Raw genomic sequence first — 9,079 nt, forward strand, 5'->3', positions numbered from 1 at the left:
CCTGCTATACGATGGAAAAACTGTTGCATCTTTATCGTATTTTATGCTTCTGGCGTTGACTTCTTAGGCCGTAACTATTCGATCTGGTGGAGCAACGCCCTGAAGTGAAACCTATATTGCCCGGTACGTAGAAATGACCACTACTATCACACTAGTTGCAAATTATTCCTGCTATACGATGGAAAAACTGTTGCATCTTTATTGTATTTTATGCTTCTGGCGTTGACTTCTAAGGCCCTAACTATTCGATCAGGTGGAGCAACGGCCTAGAGTGAAGCCTAGGTTCCTCCGAATGTAGAAATGAACATAACTTTCACACTGGTTGTAATTATTCATTTTATACGATGGAAAAACTGTTGTACTTATATTGTGTTTTATTCTTATGGCGTTGAATTCTAAGTCCCTAGCTATTCGATCTGGTGGAGCAACGCCCTAGAGTGATGTCTAGGTTGCCCGGAACGTAGAAGTGACCATAAATTTCACACTCATTGCTATCATTCGTTTTATACGATAGAAAAACTGTTATATTTATATTGTATTTTATGCTTCTGGCGTTGACTTCTTAGGCCCTAACTGTTCGATCTGGTGGAACAACGCCCTAGGGTGAATCCTAGGTTGCTCGGAAAGTAGAAATGACCATAACTTTCACACTGGTTGCAATTATTCGTTTTATTAGATGGAAAAGCTGTGGCATCTTTATTGTATTTTATTCTTCTGGGGTTGACTTCTAAGGCCCTAGTTATTAGGTGTGGTGGAGCAACGCCCTAGAGTGACGCCTAGGTTGCCCGGAACGTAGAAATGACCATTACTTTCACAATGTTTGCAATTATTCATTTTATACGATGGAAAAACTTTTGTACTTATATTGTATTTTATTCTTCTGGCGTTGACTTCTTAGGCCCTAACTATGCGATCTGGTGGAACAACGCCCTAGAGTGAAGCCTAGGTTGCCCGGAACGTAGAAATGACCACAACTTTCACACTGGTTGCTATTATTCGTTCTATACGATGGAAAAACTGTTATATTTATATTTTATTTTATGCTTCTGGCGTTGACCTCTGAGGCCGTTGCTATTCGATGTGGAGGAAGAACCCCATGGAGTGAAGCCTAGGTAGCCCGGAACGTAGTAATGTCCATATCTTTCGCACTGTTTGCAATTGTTCATTTTATACGCTGGCAAAGCTGTTGTATTTATATTGTATTTTATGCTTCTGGCGTTGACATCTTAGGCCCTAACTATTCGATCTGGTGGAGCAATGCCTCAGAGATAAGTCTAGGATGCCCGAAACGCCGAAATGATCATTACTATCACACTGGTTGCAATTATTCCTGTTATACGATGGAAAAACTGTTGCATCTTTATTGTATTTTATGCTTCTGGCGTTGACTTCTAAGGCGCAAACTATTCCATCTGGTGGAGCAACGCCCTAGAGTGAAGCCTAGGCTGCCCGGAACGTAGAAATGACCATAACTTTCACACTGGTTGCTATTATTCTCTTTATACGACGGAAAAACTGTTATATTTATATTGTATTTTATGCTTCTGGCGTTGACTTCTTAGGCCTTAACTTTTCGATCTGATGGAACAACGACCTAGAGTGAAACCTAGGTTGCCTGGGACGTAGAAATGACCATTACTTTCACACTGTTTACAGTTATTCCTGTTATACGATGGAAAAACTTTTGCATCTTTATTGTATTTTATGCTTCTGGCGCTGACTTCTAAGGCCCTAGCAATTTGATTTGGTGGACCAACGCCCGAGAGTGGAGCCTAGGTTGCCCGCTACGTAGAAATGACCATTACTTTCACACTGTTTGCAGATATACATTATATACGATGGAAAATCTATTGTATTTATGTTGTATTTTATGCTTCTGGCGTTGACTTCTTAGGCCCTTACTATTTGATCTGGTGGAGTACCGCCCTAGAGTGAAGCCCAGGTTGCCCGGAACGTAGAACATACCATTACCTTCACACTGGTTGCAATTATTCCTGTTATACGATGGAAAAACGGTTGCATCTTTATTGTATTTTATGCTTCTGGCGTTGACTTCTAAGGCCCTAACTATTCGATCTGGTGGAGCAACGCCCTAGAGTGACGACTAGGTTGCCCGGAACATGGAAATTACCACTACTTTCACACTGTTTGCAAATATACATTATATACGATGGAAAAGCTGTTGTATTTATATTGTGTTTTATGCTTCTGGCGTTGACTTCTTAGGCCCTAACTATTCGATCTGGTGGAGCAACGCCCTGGAGTGAAACCTATATTGCCCGGTACGTAGAAATGACCACTACTATCACACTAGTTGCAAATTATTCCTGCTATACGATGGAAAAACTGTTGCATCTTTTTTGCATTTTATGCTTCTGGCGTTGACTTCTTAGGCCGTAACTATTCGATCTGGTGGAGCAACGCCCTGGAGTGAAACCTATATTGCCCGGTACGTAGAAATGACCACTACTATCACACTAGTTGCAAATTATTCCTGCTATACGATGGAAAAACTGTTGCATCTTTATTCCATTTTATGCTTCTGGCGTTGACTTCTGAGGCCGTTGCTATTCGATGTGGTGGAAGAACGCCATAGAGTGAAGCCTAGGTAGCCCGGAACATAGAAATGTCCATATCTTTCGCACTGTTTGCAATTATTCATTTTATACGATGGCAAAATTGTTGTATTTATATTGTATTTTATGCTTCTGGCGTTGACTTCTTAGGCCCTAACTATTCGATCTGGTGGAGCAATGCTTCAGAGATAAGTCTAGGATGCCCGAAACGCCGAAATGATCATTACAATCACGCTTGTTGCAATTATTCCTGTTATACGATGAAAAGACTGTTGTATTTTTATTGTATTTTATGCTTCAGTCGTAGACTTCTAAGGCCGTAGCTATTCGATATGTTGGAGCACCGCCCCAGAGTGAAGCCTAGGTTGCTCGGAACGTAGAAATGACCACTACTTTCACACTGTTTGCAATTATTCATTTAATACGATGGCAAAACTGTTGTATTTATATTGTATTTTATGCTTCTGGCGTTGACTTCTTAGGCCCTAACTATTCGATCTGGTGGAGCAATGCTTCAGAGATAAGTCTAGGATGCCCGAAACGCCGAAATGATCATTACTATCACGCTTGTTGCAATTATTCCTGTTATACGATGAAAAGACTGTTGTATTTTGATTGTATTTTATGCTTCAGTCGTAGACTTCTAAGGCCGTAGCTATTCGATATGTTGGAGCACCGCCCTAGAGTGAAGCCTAGGTTGCCCGGAACGTAGAAATGAACACTACCTTCACACTGTTTGCAATTATTCATTTAATACGGTGGAAATGCTGTTGTATTTATATCGTATTTTATGCTTCTGGCGTTGACTTCTAAGGACCTAACTATACGATCTTGTGGAACAACGCCCTAGAGTGAAGCCTAGGTTGCCTGGAACGTAGAAATGACCATAACTTTCACACTGGTTGCAATTATTCATTTAATACGGTGGAAATGCTGTTGTATTTATATCGTATTTTATGCTTCTGGCGTTGACTTCTAAGGAAATAACTATTCGATCTGGTGGAGCAACGCCCTAGAGTGAAGCCTAGGTTGCTCGGAATGTAGAAATGACCATAACTTTCACACTGATAGCAATTATTCGTTTTATACGATGGAAAAACTGTTGTATTTATATTGTATTTTATGCTTCTGGCGTTCACTTCTTAGGCCCTAACTATTCGATCTGGTGGAACGACGCCGCAGGCTGAAGCCTAGGTTGCCCGGAACGTAGAAATGACCATAACTTTCACACTGATAGTAATTATTCGTTTTATACACAGGAAAAACTGTTCTATTTATTTTGTATTTAATGCTTCGGGCGTTGACTTCTAAGGACCTAACTGTTTGATCTGGTGGAGCAACGCCCTAGAGTGGAGCCTATGTTGCCCGGAACGTAGAAATGACCATAACTTTCACACTGGTTGCAATTATTCGTTTTATACGATGGAAAAACTGTTGCATCTTTATTGTATTTTATGCTTCTGGCGTTGACTTCTAAGGCCGTAACCATCCGATCTGGTGGAGCAACGCCCTGGAGTGAAACCTAGGTTGCCCGGAACGTAGAAAAGACCATTACCGTCACACTGGTTGCAATTATTCCTGTTTTACGAAGAAAAAACTGTTGCATCTTTATTGTATATTATGCTTCTGGCGTTGATTTCTAAGGCCCTAACAATTCGATCTGGTGGAGCAACGCCATAGAGTGAAGCCTAGGTTGCCCGGAAAGTAGAAATGACCATTACTTTCACAATGTTTGCAATTATTCATTTTATACGATGGAAAAACTTTTGTACTTAAATTGTATTTTATTCTTCTGGCGTTGATTTCTTAGGCCCTAACTATTCGATCTGGTGGAATAACGCCCTAGAGTGAAGACTAGGTTGCCCGGAACATGGAAATGACCACTACTTTCACACTGTTTGCAAATATACATTGTATACGATGGAAAAGCTGTTGTATTTATATTGTGTTTTATGCTTCTGGCGTTGACTTCGTAGGCCCTAACTATTTAATCTGGTAGAGCACCGCCCTAGAGTGAAGCATAGGTTGCCTGGAACGTAGAAATGACCATTACTTTCACACTGTTTACAGTTATTCCTGTTATACGATGGAAAAGCTTTTGCATCTTTATTGTATTTTATGCTTCTGGCGTTGACTTCTAAGGCCCTAACTGTTTGGTCTGGTGGAACAACGCCCTAGAGTGAAGCCTAGGTTGCCCGGAACGTAGAAATGACCACAACTTTCACACTGGTTGCTATTATTCGTTTTATACGATGGAAAAACTGTTACATTTATATTGTATTTTATGCTTCTGGCGTTGACCTCTGAGGCCGTTCCTATTCGATGTGGTGGAAGAACGCCATAGAGCGAACCCTAGGTAGCCCGGAACGTAGAAATGTCCATATCTTTCGCACTGTTTGCAATTATCCATTTTATACGGTGGCAAAGCTGTTGTATTTATATTGTATTTTATGCTTCTGGCGTTGACTTCTTAGGCCCTAACTATTCGATCTGGTGGAGCAATGCCTCAGAGATATGTCTAGGATGCCCGAAACGCCGAAATGATCGTTACAGTCACACTGGTTGCAATTATTCCTGTTATACGATGGAAAAACTGTTGCATCTTTATTGTATTTTATGCTTCTGGCGTTGACTTCTAACGCACAAACTATTCCATCTGGTGGAGCAACGCCCTAGAGTGAAGCCTAGGCTGCCCGGAACGTAGAAATGACCATAAATTTCACACTGGTTGCTATTATTCCTGTTATACGATGGAAAAACTTTTGCATCTTTATTGTATTTTATGCTTCTGGCGTTGACTTCTAAGGCCCTAGCTATTTGATTTGGTGGAGCAACGCCCGAGAGTGGAGCCTAGGTTGCCCGATATGTAGAAATGACCATTACTTTCACACTGTTTGCAGATATACATTATATACGATGGAAAATCTATTGTATTTATGTTGTATTTTATGCTTCTGGCGTGGACTTCTTAGGCCCTAACTATTTGATCTGGTGGAGCACCGCCCTAGAGTGAAGCCTAGGTTGCCCGGAACGTAGAAAAGACCATTACCTTCACACTGGTTGCAATTATTCCTGTTTTACGAAGAAAAAACTGTTGCAGCTTTATTGTATATTATGCTTGTGGCGTTGATTTCTAAGGCCCTAACAATTTGATCTGGTGGAGCAACGCCCTAGAGTGAAGCCTAGGTTGCCCGGAAAGTAGAAATGACCATTACTTTCACAATGTTTGCAATTATTCATTTTATACGATGAAAAAACTTTTGTACTTATATTGTATTTTATTCTTCTGGCGTTGACTTCTTACGCCCTAACTATTCGATCTGGTGGAACAACGCCCTAGAGTGACGACTAGGTTGCCCGGAACATGGAAATTACCACTACTTTCACACTGTTTGCAAATATACATTATATACGATGGAAAAGCTGTTGTATTTATATTGTGTTTTATGCTTCTGGCGTTGACTTCTTAGGCCCTAACTATTTAATCTGGTAGAGCACAGCCCTAGAGTGAAGCATAGGTTGCCCGGAACGTAGAACATACCATTACCTTCACCCTGGTTGCAATTATTCCTGTTATACGATGGAAAAACTGTTGCATCTTTATTGTATTTTATGCTTCTAGCGTTGACTTCTAAGGCCCTAACTATTCGATCTGGTGGAGCAACGCCCTAGAGTGAAGTCTAGGATGCCCGGAACGTAGAAGTGACCATAAATTTCACACTGGTTGCTATCATTCGTTTTATACGATAGAAAAACTGTTATATTTATATTGTATTTTATGCTTCTGGCGTTGACTTCTTAGGCCCTAACTGTTCGGTCTGGTGGAACAACGCCCTAGGGTGAAGCCTAGGTTGCCCGGAAAGTAGAAATGACCATAACTTTCACACTGGTTGCAATTATTCGTTTTATACGATGGAAAAGCTGTGGCATCTGTATTGTATTTTATTCATCTGGGGTTGACTTCCAAGGCCGTAGCTATTAGGTGTGGCGGAGCAATGCCCTAGAGTGACGCCTAGGTTGCCCGGAACGTAGAAATGACCATTACTTTCACAATGTTTGCAATTATTCATTTTACACGATGGAAACACTTTTCTACTTATATTGTATTTTATTCTTCTGGCGTTGACTTCTCAGGCCAAAGCTATTCGATCCGGTGGAACAACGCCCTAGAGTGAAGACTAGGTTGCCCGGAACATGGAAATGACCATTACTTTCACACAGTATGCAAATATACATTATATACGATGGAAAAGCTGTTGTATTTATATTGTGTTTTATGCTTCTGGCGTTGACTTCTTAGGCCCTAACTATTTAATCTGGTAGAGCACCGCCCTACAGTGAAGCATAGGTTGCCTGGAACGTAGAAATGACCATTACTTTCACACTGGTTGCAATTATGCCTGTTTTACGAAGAAAAAACTGTTGCATCTTTATTGTATATTATGCTTCTGGCGTTGATTTCTAAGGCCCTAACAATTCGATCTGGTGGAGCAACGCCCTAGAGTGAAGCCTAGGTTGCCCGGAAAGTAGAAATGACCTTTACTTTCACAATGTTTGCAATTATTCATTTTATACGATGGAAAAACTTTTGTACTTATATTGTATTTTATTCTTCTGGCGTTGACTTCTTAGGCGCTAACTATTCGATCTGGTGGAACAACGCCCTAGAGTGAAGACTGGGTTGCCCGGAACATGGAAATGACCTCTACTTTCACACTGTTTGCAAATATACATTATATACGATGGAAAAGCTGTTGTATTTATATTGTGTTTTATGCTTCTGGCGTTGACTTCTTAGGCCCTAACTATTTAGTCTGGTAGAGCACCGCCCTAGAGTGAAGCATAGGTTGCCTGGAACGTAGAAATGACCATTACTTTCACACGGGTTGCAATTATTCCTGTTCTAGTATGGAAAGACTGTTGTATTTTTATTGTATTTTATGCTTCAGTCGTAGACTTCTAAGGCCGTAGCTATTCGATATGTTGGAGCACCGCCCCAGAGTGAAGCCTAGGTTGCCTGGAACGTAGAAATGACCATTACTTTCACACTGTTTACAGTTATTCCTGTTATACCATGGAAAAACTTTGCATCTTTATTGTATTTTATGCTTCTGGCGCTGACTTCTAATGCCCTAACTATTCGGTCTTGTGGAACAACGCCCTAGAGTGAAGCCTAGGTTGCCTGGAACGTAGAAATGACCATCACTTTCACACGGGTTGCAATTATTCCTGTTCTAGTATGGAAAGACTGTTGTATTTTTATTGTATTTTATGCTTCAGTCGTAGACTTCTAAGGCCGTAGCTATTCGATATGTTGGAGCACCGCCCCAGAGTGAAGCCTAGGTTGCTCGGAACGTAGAAATGACCACTACTTTCACACTGTTTGCAATTATTCATTTAATACGGTGGAAATGCTGTTGTATTTATATCGTATTTTATGCTTCTGGCGTTGACTTCTAAGGACCTAACTATTCGATCTGGTGGAGCGACGCCCTAGAGTGAAGCCTAGGTTGCTCGGAATGTAGAAATGACCATAACATTCACACTGGTTGCAATTATTCGTTTTGTACGATGGAAAAACTGTTGCATCTTTATCGTATTTCATGATTCTGGCGTTGACTTCTTAGGCCGTATCTATTCGATCTGGTGGAGCAACGCCCTGGAGTGAAACCTAGGTTGCGCGGAACGTAGCAATGACCATAACTTTCACACTGGTACCAATTATTCGTTTTATACACAGGAAAAACTGTTCTATTTATTTTGTATTTAATGCTTCGGGCGTTGACTTCTAAGGCCCTAACTGTTTGATCTGGTGGAGCAACGCCCTAGAGTGAAGCCTAGGCTGCCCGGAACGTAGAAATGACCATAACTTTCGCACTGTTTGCAATTATTCATTTTATACGATGGCAAAGCTGTTGTATTTATATTGTATTTTATGCTTCTGGCGTTGACATCTTAGGCCCTAACTATTCGATCTGGTGGAGCAATGCCTCAGAGATAAGTCTAGGATGCCCGAAACGCCGAAATGATCATTACAATCACACTGGTTGCAATTATTCCTGTTATACGATGGAAAAGCTTTTGCATCTTTATTGTATTTTATGCTTCTGGCGCTGACTTCTAAGGCCCTAGCCATTTGATTTCGTGGAGCAACGCCCGAGAGTGGAGCCTAGGTTGCCCGCTACGTAGAAATGACCATTACTTTCACACTGTTTGCAGATATACATTATATACGATGGAAAATCTATTGTATTTATGTTGTATTTTATGCTTCTGGCGTTGACTTCTTAGGCCCTAACTATTCGACCTGGTGGAGCAATGCCTCAGAGATAAGTCTAGGATGCACGAAACGCCGAAATGATCATTACTATCACGCTTGTTGCAATTATTCCTGTTATACGATGAAAAGACTGTTGTATTTTTATTGTATTTTATGCTTCAGTCGTAGACTTCTAAGGCCGTAGCTATTCGATATGTTGGAGCACCGCCCTAGAGTGAAGCCT

Source organism: Calliopsis andreniformis, unplaced genomic scaffold (assembly GCF_051401765.1).
Source record: "Calliopsis andreniformis isolate RMS-2024a unplaced genomic scaffold, iyCalAndr_principal scaffold0033, whole genome shotgun sequence".
Lineage (NCBI taxonomy): Eukaryota > Metazoa > Arthropoda > Insecta > Hymenoptera > Andrenidae > Calliopsis > Calliopsis andreniformis.